This window comes from Herpailurus yagouaroundi, unplaced genomic scaffold (assembly GCF_014898765.1).
Source record: "Herpailurus yagouaroundi ecotype Mexico unplaced genomic scaffold, PumYag 198, whole genome shotgun sequence".
In the NCBI taxonomy this organism is placed as follows: Eukaryota; Metazoa; Chordata; class Mammalia; order Carnivora; family Felidae; genus Herpailurus; species Herpailurus yagouaroundi.
Genome location: NW_024412429.1, coordinates 23,684,439 through 23,711,726, shown reverse-complemented (window position 1 = coordinate 23,711,726; position 27,288 = coordinate 23,684,439). Strand labels below are relative to the sequence as shown.

Sequence of the window (27,288 nt, the reverse complement as noted above, 5' to 3'; positions counted from 1 at the left end):
CTCTTTCTCCCTCTGCCCTTTTCCTGTTCATGCTCTGTCTCTCTCAAAAATAAATAAAAACATTGAAAAAAAAAAGAATAAGGACTGTGTCTTACCCTCTTTTTTGGTCACATCCAATAAAGCTTATAGGATATAGTAAAAACTTAACATCCTTTAAAACTCAAAAAATATATTGAGTGCTTGTCATTATGCATGACTTCATATTAGGCACTAGAGAATATTTTTATTACACTATCCAATTCTACACAAGTGTGGAGGCTCATTGAAAAGACAAGACATGCAAGTGAAAATTTGAATTACAGCTTTAAACATCAATTAAGTGCCACGAGATTTATAATAGCACGATATGAGCTCAGTAAAGGAGAGATTGCTATGAGCTAGTGTTGTGAAAGAAATATTTATGCAGCTGGTAGAAGTTAAATAAGGGCTTGAAAATTCTGACAGGAAGAGACAAGGCTTTCCAGGAGGTGGAAATGCCTGGGTAAAGGAACAGTTGTGCATCTCATGAGAGCCAAGAATTCACAGCCAATGATTTATTGAGCAAAATCTTCAACAGTACTGCTCTTTGCCCTGAGTTCAGCCCATTTCCAACATGTATGTTTCCCCCTTCTATAGATACCCTACATTCATCTCTTTATCTGTATCTCACAGGCACAAGCTTCTGTTCATCTTGTTTCTACTAGAACAATCCCATCATCACTCAACTCCGCACCATTAGCACCTCAATGGATCCTCAGTGCTACTTATGAAGTCCCTTTCATCGATCTGGTTTGCAAAACACCTCATCCCGGGGAGGAGGGATAAAGGGGAGTCGAAAAATGACAGTTCTTTGATGATAGGTTGCATATTTTGTCTACCTGGAGTTGAAAACCATCAGCAAGGGCGTATGAGGACTTAATCCAAAGAAAGGCAAATGGGTATGTCCTTCAAGCTATCGTTAGACCCCAGATTCTAAAAAAAAAAAGTATAAACTAAGGTTTTGGGGGACCAAATTTTCTTCTGAGATTCACGTAATGTATAGGCCTACATATTACATATATATAGCCTATACATATATATAGAAATATATTACATATATATAGCCTATACATATATATAGAAATATAATAGCACCTTTTTACCCCCAACCACTTGATGATCAACCTGACTGAAACTCTAGCCGAAGTACTGTGGCTTTGGTTTAGAATACATTCTGTTTGTAGTCAAAGCTTAGAAAAAACATACTTTCAATTCCAGACTCTGTGCTCCCACTAAATTTCACTTTAGATGTACACTGATCATTTCGCCTCTCTTCTGAGATGACTGGTAGTCCTATCAACACAATCTAGTAATAATCACAAGCCCATATCCAAATTATTTCATTTCTAGTAATCATTAGATTATTACTACTAATGTAATGAATAGGAAGTACGTGTGTGTCTGAATCACTATGCTGGATACAACATGCACAGAAATGAAGAGGACATTACTAATAAGATACAAGATCATCAAAACTCACACCTGGAGATGTAACCAGGGAAGGGCAACACAATCTTAAAAGTACAGAAATTTACAAATAAGAGAGGATCACTGAGGGGAAACTGGGGGGGGGGGCAGGGGGGGAGTGGGCGGGGAATGTGTCTTGAGGAGTAGCAAAAAGATGTGCAAGACAGTGAAATTTAAACTAGATCAGGAGTGCCTGGCTGACTCAGTCAGTACAGCTTGGGACTCTTGATCTCAGGGTCGTAAGTTCAGGTTCCACCTTGGGTGTAGAGCTTTTTTAAAAAATTGCATTTAAAATAAATAGGGGCACCTGGGTGGCTCAGTAGGCTAAGTGACCACTCTTGATTTCAGCTCTGGTCATGATCTCACAGTTTTGTGAGTTCAAGCCTTGCACTGGGCTCTGCACGCTGACCGCAAGAGGAACCTGCTTGGGATTCTCTCTCTCCCTCTCTCTATGCCCCTCCACTGCTTACACTCTCTCTGTCTCTCTGAAAATAAATTTAAAAACTTAAAAAAAGTGAAAACAAACAAACTAGATCTTAAAATAGGAAGGAAAGAAGAGAAGGGAGCGTGGACTCTCTGCCAGACACAAGTGACTTACTATCACCTTGTTGCCATCATTTTAGAGAAGCTGAAACTGAGGCTGGACGGCTGAAGCCACGTGCTAAAATGCCACACAGCCAGCTTCAGATCCAGCTTTCTATGTTCTATCTGACGTACAAGCTCCCTTCCAAGGACAAGAAAGGATTTTCACGTGGAAAAAGGAAAGAATTATTACTGCTACAGTTAAAATTTCTTAAGAAGTGCCTCTTGTAATACTTTACTCATAAAGAATTAACATTTTATGGCTGTAGCTCTTTTCTGTCTATAAAATAGAGCTTTAAAAACCCAGTCCTTTGACAAAAATGCCTGGGGCTCAAGGTCACTTAAGGGATTTGTGAAACTTTACAAATCAGATGCAAAATGCTGGGTATATATACGTTTTTCTGGGGGAAAGAGTCAGGAACTTTCATCAGAGTCCAAAAGAGGTGTATGAACACCTCCTTCCAAAACACTAAGAACCACTGAGCTACAGAGACTTTTGCTAGGCTTTTTAATGGTTTCCAAAAAGGGAAATACATATGTACAATTTAGTTTCACATATAAAGAAATACATTTTATGTGTAATAGGGAAGAATAGTAATATATTCTATTAATAATGTAGCCACTTGATAATGAAACATTGAAGGGACCCTTTCCCATGTTCTAATAACTACTCAGGATGTTAACAGTGAAAGGGTCATTTAGAAGGCTAATTTCCTTTTCATCATGCTTGTTAAGTGTTTACTTTAATTCACATCCTGTGTGACCCTATGGGAAAATTTTTAACTAATACTGGGGAAAATCCCATAGGGTTACACAGGATGTGAACTGCGCCCATACTGAACTACCTTTGGCTCGAAAAATAAAATTAGATAGGTGAGTTTCACTTTCTGTTTGTCATAAGTTCCACTTTCTGGTTCCCAAAGTTTAGATTCATAGCATCTCTATGTTTCTGAATTTGGCAGCTCAATAAAATCCCAAAATTCTCACTCTTTTTAAGGAATGATTTCTCAGCGCTGTATAGCAAACTCCTTCCTGCTGAAAATGCAAATCTGTAGCACAAATCCAGGCGAGCCTGATGGAGCACTCCCGCAGTGCTCCTCCATAACTGTGCTCACAGTTCAGCTGTCGTTTCCATTTCCTGTGGAGAACACACATCATACCACTTCCCCTATAGAAAAAAGAAAGCAGCCAGCTTAATTGCTGATGGAAACACTGTCATACTTTCCACTGGCCAAGCTTGAAACCATTACTGATCTAACCTTCATTAATTTTTCCACAACAATTTGCAGAAATGTCAGGAAGCAGCTGCACGAAAACTGATTAATTGCGTTTATCACCGCTACTTCACCAGGCTATATATATATATATATTTTTTTTTCCAGTTTAAAAATAAAATTTGGGATTTTTCTGTTTTGATTGGTATTGGCAGTGGTATATCTTATTCTGAAAAACCCAGGTCTATTTTTGACCACTTCCAAAGGCCCAACATTTTCAAATCTGGAGTAAACCCCGTGAAGTTTGGGACAGCATCCATGAAGGAAGAGATTGCTTCCTGCTGATTACTCAGTTATATCTGTTTAAACAGACGCTAATGAATTCAAGTCTATAGCAACACTGCATTTATTAGTCAATCATAGAAGCTAAAATTCACTTCCGAAATGTGAATTAGAAAATAAAGTGCCCCTTTTCTTTTTTTTTTTCCACTTTCTTTCTCCCTCATCATTTTAGTTTGAGCTATACCATCTGTCTCACCCTATCAAATAATGTACTGTGCGTGGCTGGCAGAAACAAGCGGAACAGTTCACTTCATAACCCCAAGTATGCAACCAGTGAGCATCTATAATAGTGGTACCAATGGAATCTGGCCATCTGGGGATAACTGGTTTCAGCAAGCTTCACTTCTCAGCCAGCACTCAGATTTGCAGACCTTTAACTAGTTGGCAAAACATCAACTAGCGTTCAAGAAAAGAAACACTAACAAACTTTATTTTTCAAAACACAAGAATTCAGATATAGATTCTCAAAGGTATATTTGTCAATGCTGCTGACAAGAAGGCTTCCAAAGCAACGATCAGAGCAATGTCATTATCCTTCACGTGGAGACAAAGTCAACCCAGATCTAGCGTTCTGCAGCACTACCAAACTTTTTGCGTACGAACACGTTTTTCCTTCTCCATATTGCCTGGATACATACACGCAAGGGATTAAAGCTGAACAGACTTTGAACCAAATGACACAGTACCTTTCAGAGCCAGCTCCAAGAGACTGCAAAGAGTTCCTCCTAGGACTGCAGCAAAATAATCCAAAGGCCGCCTTCACCCCAGGTATGTAGATTCTAACCCCAAACAAAGGAAAAAAGAGATTGGACAATAGTAACTGATGTAACTGCTGAGCATGTAGCATAGGAGCCCAGATCATGGACTCTGGAACCAGAATACCTCTTTCAAATCCCACTTCCAGCACTTAGTAGACATAGAAATAACTTCTGGCAAGTTACATAACCCTTCTGTGCCTTAGTCTTCCCATCTGTAATATGTGGGTAATAATAGCATTAGAATTGGTAAGAGAATCATGCAGTGCTTAGAAATGGCACTAACAAGGAAAATCTAAATATTAGTTACTAATTCTAGTATTTTCTGCTGATATTTCAGGCGTGTTAGTCGAAAATAAAGAGGAAACAATCTGACAAGATTTCCTAAACTAATTCAAGACAGTCTATTGGGTTGGCTAGTAAATTTCCCCTGCTAGTATGGGGCTACCGATACTGCCTAAAGTACCACCATTAAACCTAGGCCAAGCAACTAGGGTTAAATTTTCTATTCTTTCTGTTGACCCCCTCAGGTATCTTAGGGCAACATGCTTTGGGATGTTGTGGGACCTAGGGGCAAGCACTGCTGGGGATAGCTACCTCTCATCACCAGCAGCAGGCCTGGAAAGGAGAGGTGGGAGGAAGGCCACCACAGGCTCGGGAAGTGCAAACAAAGGACACTGACTTGGCCTTGGTCACAAAAATCAAAGGGTTTGCTGAATAAAACAAAGGAGCTAATTCCCTGGCACCGAGATCAGGATTGAGGTGCCAGGAGGCCACATGGCGCAGGAAGGATACCTCTTTTAATTCCTGTTGTGCTGTGTGACCTTAAGTAACTCACTATACTCTCCAAGTCTTGGCCTTCCATAGAGGAACATGGGCTCTCATGTACATTGAAACTTCTCAGCCTTCTTGCTCCCACGAGCCCCTGTGGCATTCTAATGAAGCCTGTGGATCCCCGCCTAGCCTAACGTTTGAACTACATAAAATTAAATAGACAGGATTATAAAGGAAACTAAGTATACTGACATGCAATTATCTACAAAAAAAGTTAAATAAATCTGTTGCCAGTAATATATGTGATTCTTTATTAAAAATTAGGAACAGCATACAGGGCAAGATAATATCCACTCTCATGTTGAGCAGTCATAATCATAAAGATACTTTGAGATATTAGCCACCACAGTAATGTGATGTGAAAATACCTGTTATTTCTACTGGACACAAAGGCACAGATACTACTAAAACTACTGTTTTGTCTGTTGCCTACATTAAGAATGGAGGGAGTGCTGAATGAAGTGGAGCTAGAGGTTAGTGAAAATAAAATTATAATTTTTTCCTAAATCAAATTCTCAGATCCTCTGAATTCTATTTGTAGCTAAGATCCCCAATGTGGGTAAGTAATAGATCCATTTACGATTTTAATGTCTAGGATCAATGATTGAATTGTGTCCCTAGCTCCCTCCACAGAGAATATTCACAAAGAACTATCTTATCCTTTCCAAATATGTGGAGAGAAACAGATTTATAGGATAGAAGGATCTGTCCCCAACCCTATCTAAGAGGGACTTAGAAACATTTCCAGGCCCTCTCACCCTATGGGGGGGCAAGGATGAAGTGGCATCAATACCAATTAACCACAGATCCTATTCCAGCCCCACCTGCTCACACAGGACCTTCAGGCCTCTTGAAAAGTCCCAACCAAGTATTTCTAGAATGCCAGCAGGGGAGACTAACAGGAACCCACAGGCAGTCTGACAGCCAGTCAGTCACAACACCATTTGCCATTTCTTCCTTCCTGCACCAGCTCCCCCTAGTGTCCTCAGCATGGAACCCCTCAGACCCTCCGCCCATGGTGCCCCTCATGAGAATGCTAATGCCCACACATTCCCACAGCCAGGCCTGAGGAGCTCCTGCCTTGGGTCCCACACTTTAGAAAGCCCACACACCACAAACACACACTAAAGAAATGCACTGAAAAATACATGTGCACCTCTGTCGCGGGCATCAAATGTCCTCCAGCCCTGAAAGACCCAGCTCCCGACTATAGCTCTTTAGGCTCCAGGGAAATGTTTTTCCACATCTTGTGAGCAATCTCTTTGCCCCAGTCAAAAAGTGACTGAGTTTGAATGCCCTGAAGGTTTGTGGGTTGTGACATTGCAGTGTGGAGTTAGACACCATTTCAAAAGCAGGGGGGAAAAGGTGAGCAACATTCACGCTTAAGTAAAAGAAAAACAGAGTATATAGTCATGGCTCGTAAATGGCATGAAGGCAACAGACTCTTGTATAACAAAGTACTGCGAAGCATGCCTTTTCTTGCTTCTCTTAGTGCTCTGATCAGTAGTTCTGGAATTATCAGTGCATTAGTGCAGTATTTGGAAAAACTACACGTGGTGCCCAAAGAACAGTTTACAAGTAAACAATTCTTATTCTTAAGTTTGCGATGATGTAAAGCTCATGAAACATGGTATTAATTCTTTACATTAGCAACTAAATGAACATTGGACACTAAACCTGTGTATAGACTACTTCCATTCAAAGAGTTAAAGAAGACAATAACATTTCCAAACAATATGTTAAAAATTTCAGCTTTATTTAAATAATTTTGGATTTAAAATGTTTTATACATTCACGATAATATGGATTTGCCTTTTTTATTTTAAAATTATTTTGGGTATTTAATAAAAAATAGCTTTTTGAAAATATTTAGCTTGTGAATCTGTACTTACTCTAATTTACATTGTGAATGAAAATATATTGATAGTTTGTATACTTTGAATATGATTAACATTTTATATTTCAATCCTTTAAGTCACTGAGAATGAGTACAATTCAAGGAAAAAAGCAATAGGAAATCTAAAAACAGTCATTCTGCTTAAATTTTTTAAGCTAGAAACAATGAAAGTAAGCAGACTTTTATCAAGCATGACCCACATAAAATTCCCTAACAGGACATGACAAATTCTTTATTTAATGACCATTTAATTACTGTTCAAAACAACAAAAATGAGCCAGAAAATTATTCTCATCAAATCCACAACTTGAACAGGTCAGATGAAATCCCTGCAACTTCATATTCTTTGTAAAGATTTCATCACTGATCAAGTTAAGAAGAATGTCTGGGGGCCTCCAGCTGAACTGTTGCCCTCAAGGCCCCACAAATATTGGCGGCCATGGCCAAATCCCGAGTTGTGTGTTCTTAAGGTCCAAACCAAGCTTGGCTTCTAACCAATTCTCCCTCAAAACCGTCACAAAAGCAATTCCATCAAGTTTTTGGCTCCACTCTTCTTTAGAATCCCACAAAGATTCCTGTGCCTACCTTGTCGCCATATAACCTGATGGCTAAGATCCAGTCCAAGGAGCTAAAGAGGTAATAGTTATCGCCCTTCACTGCCCATGTCAGATATCTTCTGCCCCATCTCAGCCAGATATAAAACCACGGAGTTAAATATCATGGGGCAATAACAAGTACTACAAGTGAGAGAGGAGAGGATTCTGCAGTCTGAGTCTGATAAATTCCATGCGTTTATAGACAAAACCATTTACTTTGTGTATCTTCTTTCCTTGGTCTTCTCCCTGCCTCCGAGGCTCTTGGCTGACATGTGCTCCACCATCTCCACACCCCCTGTGCATTTCCCTCCCAGGCGACTAAAATTTAGGTCCAGTAGGAGGAAGAATAGCAGTGAAGGCCAAAGTGTATGAAACAGGCCTTTCACATTTTTGCTCATTACCCAGTTCTGAAACTTAAGAGAATAAATCTTGCAGCAAGTGTTTTTTCAACAATTGACATGAGCACAATGAATGTTCTGAATACAGTTGTCCCTTTGTACTTGGAAGTTCAGAGGAAGGATATTTCCTAGACATCTACATTAAGGGACTGACTTCTAAAATAATCCATATCAACTTTTATTTAAAGATCTGTATGAAGTCTTGATTTTCATGTTTTAAACAGAGAAAGAATTTTACAGGTTTTGCAAATGCATAGAGAAATCTCACTTTATATATATATATATATATATGTGTGTACATATACACATATATATACGTATATACGTGTATATATATATATGTATTTAAAATATATATGTATATATATACACATACATATATATACGTATTATATATATTATAAGTACATATATATATACGTATTTAAAATATACGTGTATATATACACGTATCTATATATACACATATATATAGATACGTGTATCTATACACACACACACACACACACACACACAGAATGCATATTGTGTATATGGGATCGGGGAGGATTGAGTTACTTGCCCAAGGTCTATAAGCTATCCTATGAGATCCAGGGCGAGAAACTAGATGATTTCCTGACATTTCAATCAATGACCTTTCCAGTTAATCATCCTTCCTACCCCCACAGTTAATTACTGTGCTTATATGTGGCCATGTAATATTGGTATTATTCACTTCAGAAATCACTTATTAAGGTTCTGATAATGTTAGAAAGTAAAACTGAGAAATCATTGAGTTATCAAGAGTTGTCAATCTTATAAATTATTCTACATATTATTATTAAATGTATAAATGTAAGGTCTAATTATAATAGACAATACAGAAATTACACAGAACTTTGCCAAACTTAATTCTCTAAGATATCGAAAAGAGGGTTTGAGTGATAATGTTATTATGAGTAAAAAGATTTACAAATGTGTTCTTCAGAAAATGTTAACTAATTGCATCTGTTCCAAAGAATAATTCACAGTGCCAATGTTGAAATGGAATTTATTTTAATTTAAGTTTTTATCAGATTTCCAAAATGCATTGAACATGTACATGTAAAATAGGGTACATTGAAAATAATAAAGGACTATAAATCTAGCAATATTTAAAATAAAGTAATAAGTATCTTCAAATAAATGATGGCATTATCTTCATTCACTGGCTCACTTCTATATTTTAAGAAAAATCCTAAATGGACTGATATTATATCCCACATGCTGTACAGGCCAATCATGATGCTTCCAAAAAACAAATAAAAAATATCTGACGTAAAAACTGCTTTTCAATATCTGAAACTAACTCTTTGAAATAAAATGTCTCTTATTATAAAATCCTTACCTTATGAGAAATTTCCATTAGGTGTATGTTTAAACAGCTTAAAAATAAAAGCTTATATCAGGAATCTGAATAGCTCTACTTTTACTGTAACTAGTAGAAAAGTTGTAGGTTACTAACCAAAGTATTTCAAGACTTGTTCTGTCAGCTGGCACAGGTTCACATGAAATTAAACATGTTTAATTTCACATGAAATTAAAAAGCACACATATAGTTCTAGATATTTTGAAAAGACTGTATCTCTTTGACTTACGAATAATCAAAAGGAACGTTATAATTATTTCTCAAGATGAAGCTGTTGTATATTTCCTGATCACATAGCAATTTTCCATCCATGTACAATAAACTTACATTTCCATGTTGTTTAGACCCCCCCCATTAGTACTATATTTCCAGTAAAAAATAATTCGTTTATCTTGTATTTCTCAGAATCAAAAATACAGTCATTGATCAACTTCCTTCCATCCCTATCCTGGATTAATGAATGAATGAATCAGTAAATGAATAAATGATCTATACACATACACATCAGACTAGTTCTTGTCTTCTCCATGGTCACAGATACAAGGTGTATGCAAATATATACGGTTTACAAAATAATACAGGCACAAATTCATACCATTTAAAAATAATACCAAAGTGAAATTAATTTTTTTCTCTCTAGAATTAAAAAAGTCCTGGGGCACCTGGGTGGCTCAGTCAGTTAAGCATCTGACTTCGGCTAAGGTCATTATCTCACGTTTAGTAAGTCTGATCCCCACATCAGGCTCTCTGCTGTCAGCGAAGAGCCCACTTCCTCTGTCCCCTTCTCTCTCTGTCCTCCCCCTGCTCATGTTTTCTCCTCTCTTTCTCTCTCTTTCAAAAATAAATAAACATTAAAAAAAAAAAAAAAAGTCCAGTGGGGCCTGGGTGGCTCAGTCGGTTAAGCATCTGACTTCGGCTCAGGCAGCTTATAAATTCAGCTCTCACAGCTTATAAATTTGAGCCCTGCATCGGGCTCTGTGCTGACAGCTCAGAGCCTGGAACCTGCTTTGGATTCTGTGTCTCCCTCTCTCTCTCTGCCCCTCCCCTGCTCACACTCTGTCTCTCTCAAAAAATAAATAAACATTAAAAAAAATTTTTTTAAGTCCATATAAACATTTTATTTTTGTCAAATAAATACTTCCAAAGTTGGGTTACAGAATTATTAAAATATACATAATACATTTCCATATTAACATAATTTAATTAAAATGTTTTAGAAAGTCTACAAAATATATCTTTTTTTTTTTTCAACGTTTTTATTTATTTTTGGGACAGAGAGAGACAGAGCATGAATGGGGGAGGGGCAGAGAGAGAGGGAGACACAGAATCGGAAACAGGCTCCAGGCTCTGAGCCATCAGCCCAGAGCCCGACGCGGGGCTCGAACTCACGGACCGCGAGATCGTGACCTGGCTGAAGTCGGACGCTTAACCGACTGCGCCACCCAGGCGCCCCTACAAAATAGATCTTAATATGTTCATCAATTCCAAAAACTCAAAATTTATATTCTGACATAATGAAAATTATTGCCATTTACGCATATAGGTTGCACATATTATTTTTGGCTGCCTTGGAAATAAAAGAACTCAAGATTAAGAGTTCTGTTACAAAGACCCCATAGGTTTCTTAGTTCAACTTGAATTTTTAACTATTTAAAATCGAGGTAAACATGGTGACAAGTTACTCCTGACCCAAATATTCATGAATGTGTGTTGCAAAGCAAACAGAGGTAAAAATGGAAGGCCTTGTCCTCTCATACACTATCACCGAACTGAAATTAAAATAAAAGAAATCTTGCAACCTATGAGCCACATTACCAGGTGGAAAAAAGAAGTAGAAAACCATAAAAATTAGGCAAGGAGACATAATAAATAAAAAAGAGTAGAGTGAGAAAGTATGAGTTGGCGAGGGACATATCCCTATATTCTCAGATTTACTGTGTCCCACGAGACTAGCCTTAGTCAGTGTGTCTTACTATTCCGTCCCAAATGTGAGTCTGATTGCTGGTTGAAAAAATACTGACAGTGCTTTCCAAAGGAGAATATGTCCCTACATTCGGAGAACTCCCTAAGGATATTCAGGATATTTACACATATACACAAATAAACATACAGAGCCTACCTATCCCAAGGCTTATGATAAGACAGGGGTAGAAGGAGCCTGATAAAATATCTTGTCAATTCAATTCTTAAGGAAAAATCCCAATGCTGTAATGGGTAACATCTGACAAGAACACATGGCAATTTCAGAAGCTCTGAGGAGTCTCACTACCATTAATCTAGTAACTAGATTACCTTATTCTAGCAGAATGAACACATAAGAAGGATGTATTTTATTTAAAATGTTACTATTCTCTTCTCTACTCAGCTCTATTTCCCAGCCTCCAGCCAGGAATACAACAGGAACTCAGTGAATGTTTACTGCTTGAGTAATCAAGGGAATGATTGGATGAATGAATGAATGAATGAATGATTATAAATGCACTCACACTTATCACACTTAACAAGTACTATTATGCATTTGTGGGGTTAAGAAGCAATTGCTTCTCCTATCTACTACTCCTCTTAATTTCTCTCCTTCTATCCCTTTTAAATTGCAAGGTATTCTGATATAATTTAAAATTCTCTTTTGTAATAATATGGACACCTCTGTGAAAGTTCTTTTATTGTGCCCAGTTTGCTATAATACTTGGTTTAAAACACACAACAAAACTCAGCCAAATGTAACTATGATATAAATTTCACCTTTTTTTTCCCCTTTGCATTCCATGGTAAGATGCTATTCATCTTAGCAAAGCAATTTTAAACTTTTCTTTAAGTCCTATTATTATTCCTAAATGTTAATTGTCAATAGTATCCCTCCTCCCTCCATCCCCTTCCCTATGATTCCACAGGGTGAATACAAAACAATATGCCTGTATATGACTGTATATTTTGTCTGTTAATTGGCACATGAATATCCTTGAGGACAGGGGTGGGGGCGCGCACACACACACACACACACACACACACACACACGCATGCACGCGCAGGGACGCATTTCCCTGGATTGTTCTCCATGGAAATCTCCCACATGGGAAAAGAGCCAAGGAGAGCCCGAGGACTTCCCTGACCCTGAGCCAAGGGTGTGGCAAATGTGCTCACCATAACCAGCTGGGCGCTTAAAGGGTAGGAGTGGGAAGAAGGAAGGGGGAAGCTGGTAATAAATGTTGAAATATTTTATTTGTGAGACAACGATCTAAGAATATAACATTTTTGCAATATTTTAAGCATTATGCAAAGACTTCTCAAAACTAACATCTTCTCAGTTGTGATACCTCTAAGACCAGCCAGAGCACTAAGATCTACCAAGGTATATATAAATTTGACCCATTAAGGGGGAATCATTGAACAAAGTTCAGCTTTTTTTCTCACTGATGTAGTTTCATTACATCTTCGAGATAAGTAATAACCTTTAGAATGTCTCCACCCCTACCCTACTGAAATCTCTTCAAAAGCCAGCCGTGATCCTTAAACTCCAGAAGACAGTAGCCCTTTCCTAGATCATAGCATTAGTGACTCCTTTGTAGCACTTGACCCTGTTAGACACACCTTCCTTAAATATTAAGTTCCCATCTCAAAATCAGACACACAATAGATAATAAGTAAAAGCTCTTCTTTCTGTAAAGTTCTTCCCCTCTTAGCTTCTTTGATACTTGCCTCTCTTGGTCTCCAGTTACATTTTTGAGGGCTACAATACCTTGGAATCAATCCTCTATTTGATCGTCAGATGAAACTCTTCTACCCCATACACTTCCTCACTTTTCCAGGGTCAAAATTAATAGCTCTCTCCTTTGTGTTCTCATAACCCTTTGCTCTATTCCTGCTATCACACTGATCATGATCTGCTTTGGATTTTAGTCAACAGAGGACATATTTTATAACCACACCTATTTTCAGCTAAGTTGTTGAACTGAATGGAATCTTTAACTCCTTCCTTTTTCCCACCCCTCCAATGCCAATCACACGCTGAACCTGAAAACAATTTAATTTCATTCATCCCCTCCTGTGTATTTCTATTACAACCCACCCAGTTTAGAACCTACTAGCCTTTCATAGAGACTACCCCAATAGCTTCTAACTTGTCTCCCTCCATGTTTCCTACCTCTTACCTATAAAGCGAGGTGAGGTAGATTTCAAAAATGTAATCGAATCACGTTACTCCTTGGCTCAAAAATGGGTAAAGGTTCTCTAATGTCTACCATACTGATGTGCTAATTACACATTCAAGGCCCTCTGCACTCTCTAGGTCTCCAATACCATTCTTTCCTTTTCTTCCATTCTCCTTTTTAATTAGCAGACATACCATGATACTTTTCATTCCATGAGGACACCCACGCCATCCACCCCTTTCTTTGCCTATGTGGATATAATTCTCCCCACCTGTCAAAACGTTGCCCATCTTTAAAGCCTTCCTCAGGAAACACTTCCTGATCCCTAGCCCCTTTCCCCCTCACATACCCACAAGAAAGTACATATGATTTCTTCCTCCGAATTTGCAATACATTTTACTTATGCATCTCTGAGGACGCTACTTAAGCTTTCTTCTATCCCAGTCAGGTAAGTAGTAGTCTTACCTCTCTCTTAGGTTTATGAGCAACTTAAAGGCTAAAATACAGTCTTCCTCATCATTTTATTCTTCCAACCACCAGAACACTAAATTGCATATGGCAGAAATGTCATAAATATTCATTGAATTTAACCTAACTGACGCTTTTACAAATAGCCAGAAAAGCTCAGGTTCCATATAAGAAGGATGGGGGCTCAAGCCAACTTAGCGCTGGCATCTGTGATGACTGGTGTTCTCAAAATTTCCACTTAAGGCTGATGACAGAATTAAGCTCTGCTACAGTCAATGAATAATTTATTTGTGCACAAAACATTCTGTTAATGGAAATCTTTTTATGGCTCAAGATCTAAAATATATTTACTGCCCTATAGTTATTAAATGTTTGCTTTAATCATTAGTACACAAGGTAATGACAAATGATAATTACAGGATCATTCTATGCTCTTAAACTGATTTAATCAAGAGTATCTTCTGAAATTCAAAAAACTCCTCAGTGTATGGGAATGGGGGTGGATTACCCTGGAACTACCCAACTCACTGCCACCATCAAATTTAAGCACCTACAGATTCTGTTGTTAGTAATACCACCAATTGGGAGAACAACTTTAGGTTCAAATAGCTAATACATTTTTTATTTTAATGCTCAAGGAAAAATCCCCCCTGCTTCCCTGAAGTAGACTGCTTCAAATGAATACATCATAGCAAAACAGAAGTGAATGTGTTTGTGTATTCCCTAGATTTCCCAGCCTGCCAAAAAATGTTCCTTTGCTGTGCTATTTCAGCAAGTCGTGAGATGACAATGATTATGCTCCTCAAAAGGAAAAGATAGCTATTTCCCCCTGTTTTTATTTTTGGAGACCGAAAGGCACACTTCTGGCTGCTGTGAGTACTCTGACGAGTAGACATGTTCCTGAGGAGGAGAATTTGGGGCGAACTGTGGCAGGGGTAAGGTGGAGAAACCTAAAACCATCCTAACCTCTTGGAAAATATTTAAGGAGCCAGAAGGACGGCAGAAAGAGGAAGTCTCAAGTCCTCCAATGAATTCCTGTTTCCAACTCTCAACCCTCATGGAAAAAAGAAAAGTCAAGTAGTAAGAAACATATGCTTTTTACCTACATTTATCTCAAACCCAACTGGTATACATTCAAGTTCATCACCCTGTTATGGAAACCAGTTTCTCTTTACTTCTCTTTTCCTATTAAGAGTAATATTTGAGGGGCGCCTGGGTGGCGCAGTCGGTTAAGCGTCCGACTTCAGCCAGGTCACCATCTCGCGGTCCGGGAGTTCGAGCCCTGCGTCGGGCTCTGGGCTGATGGCTCAGAGCCTGGAGCCTGTTTCCGATTCTGTGTCTCCCTCTCTCTCTGCCTCTCATGCTCTGTCTCTCTCTGTCCCAAAAATAAATAAACGTTGAAAAAAAAATTAAAAAAAAAAAAAAAGAGTAATATTTGAACTCCCAGGCTCAAAGCCTAGTGCCATCATTGACAACTTCCTCCTGTTCCCCTACTCCCAGAGTAGTAGGGGAGTAGTGCACGCACACACACGCGCACACACACATACATACACACGCCTCGTATACCCAATCAGGCAGGCAGTCCTACGTTGGCTTCCTGCATACTCTGGCTTATATTATCTGTGTTCTGTCAATCCTTATTGCTACCACTCCAGGGCAGACCGTGCGCACCTGCCTGAAATCCCAATGCAAAAGACCTGATCAGAAGGTACTCTGGGTCCAACTGGCAAATTTCCAAAGGACAGGTCTAGGCATGGTGTCCTCCGGTATGTAATCCAGGGATAATTACCAGAGGCAGTGACCTGTGGAAGTGAGGAGGGTCTTAAGAAAAACAATTTAAGCTGCAAGTAGGCACAAGGGCACCATAATCATACCTGAGAAGTCAGAAACCAAGGAAGAGATTGGAGAAGTCAGAAAGAACCCCCTGAACCTAGGCTCAAGTGTTCACTAAAGTTTTCTCAAAGTACTTTCATCTGTGGTATGAGGGAGGAGACATAAAGGGCACAACATGAGGTGATAGCTCTTGTATGAATTAATGTAAGTACCTCCTAAGTGGCTTCAATGCTTTCAGAGACTCTTACTGCTATGCACCCCACCCCCCATCTCTACCCACCACACCATCCAGCACAAGCTAGCTGGATTCATCTTCCTCATGTGCAACAACTCTGATTGTGTCTCTCTTCCACTCAAACCTGTTCAGGGCCTTCCCACCACCACAGCAATGGTGCCCCACATTCACACTATGTTTACACCTGTATCTCCCAGGAAGCCTCTAGTTTAGAAGCCATGTTTTATGTTATCTCATTAGATTTTTTCAGAGGTCAGTTGTTTTTATTCCCATGGTCAAGACAAATACAATAAAATATCATTGTCAGGGGAATAAAGGGGTTTTTGTTTTATTTTATTTGTGGGAGAGAGTGTTGCCATTAACATAGAGAAGTTTTTTTTTTTTTTTGTATTCAGAAAGATCACTAAAATACACATAAATTTATTCTTATGGCTCTGCTCTGGATAGTTAATAAGTATCAGACTTGCTGATTCATCTCACTGATATGACTAAAGCCAGTTATAAATTTGCAGTCCCCAAAAGGAATTTGAAAAGAAAACCCACAGCCGAATATTTTTATTAAATTAAACAAATATTTATTGAATATCTACGGTTTTTTTCAATCACCATTTTCAAGGCTGAACAGGAAACCAACAAAATAAAGACACAGCCTTTGCCTTCAAGCAGCTGATAGTACGGTGTGTGAGAGAAAAAAACTTCATAGAAATCACTTTAATGTAAAGCACAAAAATACATACAAAAAACAACATGAGAGAAGTATAAAATATTAAGGGGATTGAGAGGGAAATGAAGTAAAACATGAAGATGAATAATGCTCATATACTAAATAAATAAGACTAAAATAAAAGAATTGGCCAGATTCTGATATCGGTAAAGAGTAATTAACCAATAACCAATAATGCAAGTAAGAGATGAGGCAGAAAACACAAAGTCAATTTGTCTTTGGACAATTCATGGATGAGAAGTCAATGTGATATCAGGTTCAAAACTAAAGATCTCTCAGTGAGTGGTTTTGTTCAATATCCAATTAGCAAATTTTTATGTAAACTATCCAAGAGAATCAGAATTCCAAGGGCCATTCTTGAGGTCTAAGGATGTTGCTTGGAGTTTGTGAGATTCTTAGGGCAGGGGAGTCACTGGGTGAATTGAACAGTTAGTATGATCAAAGAAAGGAAAGGTACACTGCCTCCAAGATTTTCTACAAGACCTGATTCTTCGCTAAAACTTCAACGTAGCTTCTATTTCTGTATTTGATTCATTCTGAACAGAACACAGTGACTGTATCAGCAAAGCTCCAATATTTGAACACTGGTAGTCAACTAAACTGGTGACCAGGCAGCAAGTGACATGCTATCTAGAGTTGCAGGACCTAGGGTTAAAGTCTGGTCGTATGGCTCACTAGTGCTGTGACTTTGAGCAAATCACTTAGTTGTAACCCCCTGAGCCTCCGTTTCCTCAGACACAGAATAAAATGTGAGTAATAGCTACATAACAGTTATTGTCTAAAGCGAGATAATGTACCATGGAAGCAATTTGTAAACTGTATAGTATTACACAAATGGTAATTCACGTCATGAGAGAAACAAGGAAACTAATTAATTACTAAATCCTATTGTGTAGGTTTTGTGTGGAGAGTAAAAGATGAGAGATTTACCACCCATAAACATCCTTCACTGTGATCTAAAGTAAGGAGACAAGAAGACGGATAGGCAGGAGGGAATACTATGAAATGATATAGAAGCAACCCTCAGTTTTTGGATGCTTAAAAAATGTTCATGGGGAAAAAAATGTGCTTTGTTCATACTACTGACTTAATTAATGCTTGTTGACTGAACGACGAATAAATGAAGGGGTAAAGTACTGAATGTGGGAATGACTGAAGGTAGAGCCAAGTGAGATGCCTGAAAAACAAGGCAGGAAAGGGGCACCTGGGTAGCTCAGTCGGTTAAGCGTCAGACTCTTGGTTTGGAACAGGTCATGATCTCTGGGTTTGTGAGTTCAAGCCCAGCTTCGGGCTCAGTGCTGACTGTGCGGAGTCACCTTGGCATTCTCTGTCTCCCTCTCTCTCTGCTCCTCCCCCGTGTGCACTGTCTCTCTCCTTCTCAAAATAAATAAATAAACTTAAAAAAAAAAACAACAAAAAAAACAAAGCAGGCAGCATCAGGCTGTGTAAACAGGGACTGAGTCTAGGCTTCATATCATTTTGGTAATACTCATTCATAAGTACCGATACCTTCTTCAGTTACCTTAAAACATAAAGGACCCAAACAGAAGAGTTGTATGCATCTGAAAAGCTCTAAAAATGACCCTACCTAAAAGGAAACATTTTGAAGGCCACAACACACTAAAGCGCAAGGGTCCACTCTGAATTCTATGTGACAGCAGGAAAAATTATACCAAACCCATAGAGAGCACAGAGTAGATCTAACGTGCAACTTCATCAGATCTTTATAAAATCCGCTAAAATGAGTCCAGAGAGAATGGATTAAAAGTTTTCCTCACTTTTATTTTCCATATTTGTGTAAGTAATGACATATATATTTTTTAAATTTATTTTTATTTTTATTTTTTTAATATCATTTATTGTCAAATTGGCTGACATACAACACCCAGCGCTCATCCCAACAAGCGCCTTCCTCAATGCCCATCACCCATTTTCCCTTTCCCCCACCCCCCTTCAGTTTGTTCTCTGTATTTAAGAATCTCTTGTGGTTTGCCTCCCTCCCTCTCTGTTTCTATCTATATTCCCCCCCCCATCCCCCATGGTCTTCTGTTTAGTTTCTCAAGATCCACATATGAGTGAAAACACGATATCCGTCCTTCTCTGACTGACTTATTTTATTATTTGTAAATTAAATTTGGATTTCAACAACTTCCGACTCCCAAAATTACTAACTGTAATAACTATGTAACTCTCAGCTAAGTAATTACTGCTCTGAAATGCAATTTCCTCAAGTGATTATGGTATTCTTAATTTTCACTTTAAAAAGATTAAGCACCTATAGCACAGAGCCCAACTCATGGAACATATTAATAATTTTCACCTTCCTTCTTACCTTTCCTCAGCTTAAAGAAGACATGTCACTTACATAGTTCTTCAATAATTATATCTAATGCAATGAAAAAATATCAATCTGAGCATATCGTTAAAGGACCATACGTCAGCTAATATTACTTTTAAAATGAATAATTTCAAGACCAGTCAAAAGAACTGGCTTCGCAAAAGAAACTGGCAATGAGTGAAGAGCAGTATTATTGATTAAAAGACAAAACCATCTGTTTTTACTATATTTTACAAAAAGTGTCATAAAAGAATGGTCACTCTAATGGTGAGGGTTTCCCTTTCTTGTCTTAGTAACGGTTTTCCATCTACGACCAATTTGGGGTAGCAAATTTTTTAGAAGTATCATTTATAAAACATATCCTCACTTGGGCTCATGGACAAGGCCAGGTTCACAGATAAAGTCATGGACAGATTGCTGATTATACACAACACAGACATCTTAAAAGAACCACACCAATTTCATATGAAGTGTTTCCTTACCAAAGGAAGTATTTGGTTTGAGAAAATGTACTTATCTCTATGCGTTTTGTCCTCAATGACAGCCTAAAGAATCAGTCACATGGTTAATAAGACGTTACGTATTGTTATGTTTAAATAATGATTATAACTACCATTACCACTACTAATCATCATCATAATCACTACTAGTTATTGAGCCCCTACCACCTGCCAGGAGTTTAATCCTCACATAATCTTATAAATTTACTTAACTAAAAAAAAAATTATTTTAAAACAGAGTGATTCCAATGAGCTGACTTTTAAGCAAAGGCTCCCAGAACTCACAGTGTAATAAATAAGGAGAAGGCCAACTATATTCAATGCCCACACCACATCCATTCTCAGGTAGCACTTACGGAACATAATCGGTACAGTCTCCCAAACATCCCTTAGGTTAGGTCCCACCAACTGAAATTTAACTGTAACGCCATGGGGTACTTTGGGAATAACTGTAAAGGCCAACCTTGTGAGTACATAGAAAATTAAATGTGGCAGACAAAAACATTTAGGTTAGTGGTGCACAATATTAGCTTTCATTTTCTAACATCTATCACAGCTGTTGAAGAATTAAGGTTTGGCTTTTGAAATTTTTTTAAAACTTCTCTTCCTAATGAGTTTTTCATCTAACTGCCTTATATCCCTTTAATTATCCAAAATACTTTTTCTGAGTAGCATCTCACGTGCCCATAACGATGGAAATTATTGGTCGCAAATGAATCTTGCGTCATGAGCCTTACAGGCAAAATTAAAAGATGTCCCAAGGTTTCTGCGCTTGGTATTTCCATACTCGCTGAACACGCAAAAGCCACACTAAACAAATCAAGCTCCAGGGCAGTTGTCTCAAGGGAGATTATTTTAGACAACCCTAAAGCAGTTGTTGGCATCATATAAATTATGCAACAGTATCCCTGAAAAACCACGTGACCTCAGCATGTCTTAAGATGCCCATAGGTGAAGCAGACACTGTTAGTTTGGTTTTGAAGACTGCTCCCCAAATGGCTAGATGCTCTTCTCTCTTATTCATTATCATCCCTCAGGTTTTTACATAGCCTCCATTTATTCAGAGGAAAATTAAATAACAAGCCACACAATTTAGCATAAAATTTAAAATATCAGAACCTCAAATCTCGTGACCTGGACTAGAAATACAAATATTTTTCCAAATGTTCTGTTACTGTGCAAAGGGTTAATTAAAACATGAGTTTGCCTGGATTAAAAAAATAAAATAAAATAAAATAGCCGAACCTTAAAATCAGTATCATTTAGACTTCTGATGCCAAAAATCTGTTTGACAGAGCAGGTTTTACTATGCTGACATTTTAGCAGTAGCCAAAGTCCTGTTCCCACTAAATTCTGTCTTGGCAACACCAGTAATTTGCTAAGAGCCTAAACTCCTCTTGGTGAGGACTTCTCCACCTCAAGAGTTTTCCACAGATTCACAGTACGACGAGGACGTTGATTTGAGTAAGACTTTAAGGTTTCTATTCTTATCACAGAAATCAAACTTTCTGTAAAATGAGAACGGCTTAACATAAGGAGAGATGCTAATTTACTCAAAATGTTCAGCAGGCTTTAGATTGGAATCTGAGGCAATATAATAAAATTATACATAAATACCTCACTAACGGTAAAATCCGATATTCTTATATGACCTCAAGATTCTTAATAAGCAAATAATTATTAAAACAGTAAATGGGGGTGCCCGGGTGGCTCAGTGTCCGACTCTGTGAGGTCATGATCTCACAGTTCATGAGATTGGGCTCTGTGTCAGCACAGAGCCCGCCTGGGATTCCGTCTCTCCCTCTCTCTCACTGCCCACCCCTTCTCTCTCTCTCTCAAAACAAATAAGCAAACTTTAAAAACAAAACAAAAATAAGAAAAAAAATAGTAAATAAAAGGATATGGTTCCAAGCTATAAATGACCACATTTTCTAATCTTCTCATCTTTCTAACTAGGATATTTCCAGAAATATTGTAAACACTTGCAAACATGTTCATTTAGATAGCATCCCAGACATCTTTCACGGGTAGTAAGGGCCTCAAATCATTACTGCCCAAGTTTCACATAAAGCTTAATATTTTGCTTGAAAGATTTTTTTCAAAAATTCTGAAATCAAACCATATAAAAAGAACTTGACTCCACTTACCCAGCAGCTGAATGTTACTGAATCGGTAAAAGAGTGTTCCAACCAAGTCAATTCACTTAATTTTTCAAGTCAATCTGATTACCATTGTCTTTTTAAAAATTCAAAGACTCCACCTAACGAGGAAAGGAAAACAAAAAGAAAAACAAATAATGTTTAAGCCAGAGTAGCATAGGATCAATACATTAAGAACACAGAAATCAGATCAAGATTATTGTTAAATCCTCTCCCAAGTTACTGTACTGCTTAAAAGTATAAAACAACAAAAGCATCTGCCAACTGAAATTTACCAGTTTTGGATAAAATGAATATTCAAGCATAGAGAAAACAATAAAATAACAAAATAAATGTGAGAGCAGAGACTTTATTGTCAGTGCTGATTGACACACAGAAACAATGACTATATAATGCAAGTTAGGATATGTAAAATTAGATGGCAACCGATTGCTTTGGGATTTGGCTCATTGATTCTTATTTTTTTTTTTTCAACGTTTATTTATTTTTGGGACAGAGAGAGACAGAGCATGAACGGGGGAGGGGCAGAGAGAGAGGGAGACACAGAATCGGAAACAGGCTCCAGGCCCTGAGCCATCAGCCCAGAGCCCGACGCAGGGCTCGAACTCACGGACCGCGAGATCGTGACCTGGCTGAAGTCGGACGCTTAACCGACTGCGCCATCCAGGCGCCCCTCATTGATTCTTATTAATTTACTGATGCAGTTAAAATGCGTAGGCTGCTATTCCTTAAAACAGTTAAACTCCAGTTACACATAATCTCTATTGAGGAATATAAACTAATACCTAGATAGATCATTTGGAGAGAATGCACTGGCATGCATGAATTTCCAAATCATTCTTCGAAGGTTATTCCTCGTCTCCCACAGAGAGTGTTTATCCTCCTAAAGACCCATAAACAGCTTATGGTTTATAAATAATATCATTTAATTCCATTTTCTTTACCGGTAGGCACACCTTTTCTGAAGCCCGAATATTAAACTACTATTTCAGTTCCAAGAGTAAGTTTGAGAGAAAGCAAGCTATATCTCAACTGATGAGAGCCTAAAATAAATGGGATGCTGGAAGGCTGAGCAGAAGAGTGAGATTACAAAATTGGACAGCGTCCAGCTACTCCCGAATCAAGTCTCCCCAAGATAGATTTAGTATGTTTTAAAGTCCCAGAACATCAAATCCAACCATATCCACGTGAAAATTCAAAAACCTATTCCAAAGCCATAAGCACATGATTTTTTATTATGCAATGTGGAATTAGCTACATATTGCCACCCACTAATCCCACCACACCTATTAGTGAAATTAATTTAGCTCATCTCAGTATTTAATAAAGGTTGATACAGACTTGCTATCCACTATTAGAAGGTAGATGTTCAAAAATAAACCTAACCCAGAACAAACCAAAAACATTCCTAACAGTGGAGAAGAAAAACAGCAATAATTATACATACTAAGTAGAAATCCACAGCAATCACTGGAAATACATTTTCACTTCCAAGACAATCCAATGTCTAGATTCTAGACTTACTGCTGTTCAAGAAATAATTATCTAGAAAATTGAGATGGATATGATCTCAAAAGACTTCTTCATTCACAGAGACAAACGGTCTTGATTATTATGCTAGGGTTCTTGCCATAAATATGACAAGATAAAAGTCAAACGGTTTGGTTATTTTAAATTATCCTGGATCAACAAATATAAGCACCTAAAGGAGCTGCAAATGGTACAACACACACATTTCTCACACTTGAATATCTAGAGCTGTGAAAATATTTTTGTACTTTTCTAGGCCTTTATGGAAGTTGCAAAGGCTGTTTCAAATAATGTTCAGAAGATGGCTTTATAGTGTCGCCTCTGAATTCTTGCCATGATGGCTTTGGGCTAGTACACTGCTTAGCAACTTATAGCCTTATGTTAGTCATTTTCCAAAAAGCGTGAGGGCACTTCCCCTCACGATGCAAAATGACTTGAAGATTCTTAGGAATCCTTTTCTCGCTGATTTGTCAACATACGTGAAATTGACCTGTACCAAAGTTTAGATCTACCATCACCTTTCTGTGCTTGTTTATTTCTTAGCATACTGTTTTCTTAACATGTAGTTCTTACCCCATAAAGGGACTTAAATGACTTGAGCGTGGCCAGTCATTAAGCCAGTATCTCAAAAGGTCTTACATCTATAGTACAGCAAGTATGTTGTCGTTTTAATCTAACTATGCTTATTGGAGTGGTCTGTGATTTCAAATTACTTAGTAATATTTCAGTGTTGATATTACTAATGTATGGTACCTCATATCAAACCTCACAAGCAGTTAAGTACAAAATATATTAGTCATCTGTATGGATGATTCAGATGAATGACTGTTCCTAATTAGCACAGAAGATACAGATCTGTTGCCTGCATAACAGGTGAGCCTCATGTGTACAAACCACAATACAACATTCTTTAGAAATGTTGATTTCCTTAGAAATGAGCAATGACACCTAAGATACCACAATAAGTTCCCTACAATTTCTATACCACACAGTAGTGCAGAGCCTAAAATAATTTTATAATCTGATGAAAGCAGTTGAATCTAAACCTTCTTACCTTCAATTTGTTTTTATTGCCTGCCTCAACACATTAGGAAAAAGGAAAAAACAAAACAAAACACCTCAGTCTGTGGTATTTTGGCTTCATGAGAAAATCTAAATGCATCTGAAACTGTGTAGTACAGTCAATTATGTAGTCTAAACAATTGAGTAATTTGTCATTAGCTAATAGTTGATCATGCTTGTTACCGATTGGTCTATATTTATATATAATAAATCAGATGTGGCCACAATGCTGAACCTAAGTGACTTTCTCTAGCTTAATGATTTATCCCATGTAGCATAGAGGAATCATGCTCTCTGAGTTGACCAGACCACTCCGAGAGTGCTTTCACCATCCATGCTGCTGCAACAATGGACATAGTAAACGTGTCGTTTTAGTAGCACTTGGCACCCTGGAATAAGGTTGGGAACTTTGATGTCTTTATACCTCTGGACATATCCTTAATCCAGGTCCAGAGGAGGTCATCAAACACCCTCCTTCTATTGATGATGAGACTGAGACTCAGAAGGTCACAGTCATTTGCCCAAGGTCATGCAACTAGAAGGCAGATTTCCTGACTACTATTCCACTATTTTCCCTTTACATCATTGAGCTTCTTTGAGCACCAGTGATACTAAAGATGCTTCCCAGTTTAGGATGAGAAGGAAATGCAGAAGGCCACGAGTGCAAAGTGAGTGGGAACAGGTCAGCAAATACCACAGGCTCCACACCACCCTCCGCATCACAGTTAGAAGTAACGTGCTTCTTTGTAAATCTAGTAGAAACCTGGCCACGGAGAATAAAGAAACAGAATAACTGAACTGTTAGAGACCCAAAACCTCTTGGCATATTTTGGCAGAGTTCCAAAATAACATTTGGGAAGCAGTGCCCTAACAGCCAGAGTTAGTACAGCTGCCCTACTTAGTCATTTATATTATTTTTCTTTAGAAATACATGACATTGAAGACATTTATAACCAAAAAAAACAAAAAAACAAAAAAACAACCCTCTTAATCCCATCACCCAAACATAATTATTTTCATTTTTTTAAATTTTAATCTAGTATTTATTTGTCCCTATAAGCATATTTTCACACAGATGTTCTCATAACACACATATAACAACAATGCATTTTAACTTTTTTTCATTTATTATTTGATACACATGTTCTACATTTTCATGTAATTCATATAGTTTTCATTTTTAGTAGCCACATGATATTTCATAGTCAGCACACTTAGTCATTTCCTTAACCATTCCTATATGCAGGAACATTAAAGATGTTCTTGTTTATTTTTAACACTAGAGATACTACTCATCCTTAAAATAGTAACAGAAATAATATTATTAAATCAAAGAGTATGAGTATTTTTATGGACTTCACATTTATAGCCATGTTGATTCCAAGAGACTGAAATCACCTACAAAACTACCAACGATATCTGAACATTGCATTTCCACCAAACCTCATGTTTTTATATGACTAAATTTTTTGGTGGTTTATTTAATGTAAAATGGCACTTTCGGGTTGCCTTTTTATGTTAATGGTGACTGTAATCATTCTCTCATTTAAAAATAATTTCATTGTCTCTCATTTTTAATGTAAAAAGTATCTCTATTCATATAATTTGACTACTTTTTGGTCCTATTTTTTCCTGTGAATTTAAATGACCCTTTAATATGATGCATATATTAACTTTTCTACAAACTGTTCTGTAAGTTTATTTATTTTTAGATCTTTAACCATTTAATATATCTGGCATGAATTTGGATCCACAGCAGGAAGTACATACTCAAATATTTTTTACAAACTCCAAGTTATCCACAGTACTATTTACCAAGCTTGCTATGTTATATTTTAACTCTGTATTGTCTCATAATGGATCCATGATGGGCTTCCCATTTTGTTACACTGATCTACATATTTAAATTGGAACCTTTGTTCAGACTGAGTACATATAATGTGAGTGACATTACTTTATGAACTTGCTGTTAATGTGTTGGGCGGTTTTAATTACTGTTGTTGTTTTACAGTCTATTTGAATCTACAGTAGGACAAGATTTCTATATTTGCTCTCTTTTTTTCAAATGCTCCTTGATATTTCCTTAAGTGCACACATATACCTGCAAAACTCTTACCCTTTTTTCCCTGATTATATTATTTGATTAAGTGTAATATTTGCCCTCCACATTCAGCCATACCCAAAAAAATCCCATTAAAAGTTTGAATAGAATTGTGTTAAATCATATATATAGGCATCCTTTCAATATTTTGTTTTGCCATGTCAAAAACAGTGTATTATGGTGCATTTCTATGTTTATTACATTTTTCACATTCAATAATCATTTGCATTCTAAAAGACTCTTGGTTCTGTGTCTTTCCTCATTTCCATTTCACTTGCTTGGAAACACTGAATTCCTCAAGTCCAGCAACTGAATTGTGTCACCAGATCCTCTGAATAATATTCTTTACAAGTAGGCAAACGCTGATTAAACAGAAAAGTGTTGTAAGTTCTAGCTTAAATAAAACATCTTAATTGCCTCAACAAAGATGAGATTACACTGTGTATAAACGACACAACCACCCCAATCATATTCCAATCATATTATTTTCTTGGTATATCCACAAGACGCAGCCCTGAATTCATTTAAAACATAGCTGAAGGGCTGAGATACCTAGTATGTTCCTCTATCTCCGATCCCAATGTCTCTCATTTCTGCTGTGAACTAGGTTCAAAGGTAAAGCAAAACCAACAATGAACTGCACCTAACTTAAATTATATTAATCTTTTAAACTCAAATTTGACTAAGAATACTCTACATA

General features: G+C 37.5%; 1 protein-coding gene across 1 annotated transcript in view; it reads right to left on the bottom strand.

Moving 5' to 3' along the window:
- Window positions 1–22,011, bottom strand: part of HIVEP2 (HIVEP zinc finger 2) — a 91,338-nt gene extending 69,327 nt beyond the window's left edge. The window contains exon 1 of the mRNA XM_040449013.1: window positions 21,884–22,011. The gene's annotated coding sequence lies outside the window, so the exon portion shown is untranslated. The remainder of the gene's footprint in view (window positions 1–21,883) is intronic.
- Window positions 22,012–27,288: the final 5,277 nt, after the last annotated feature.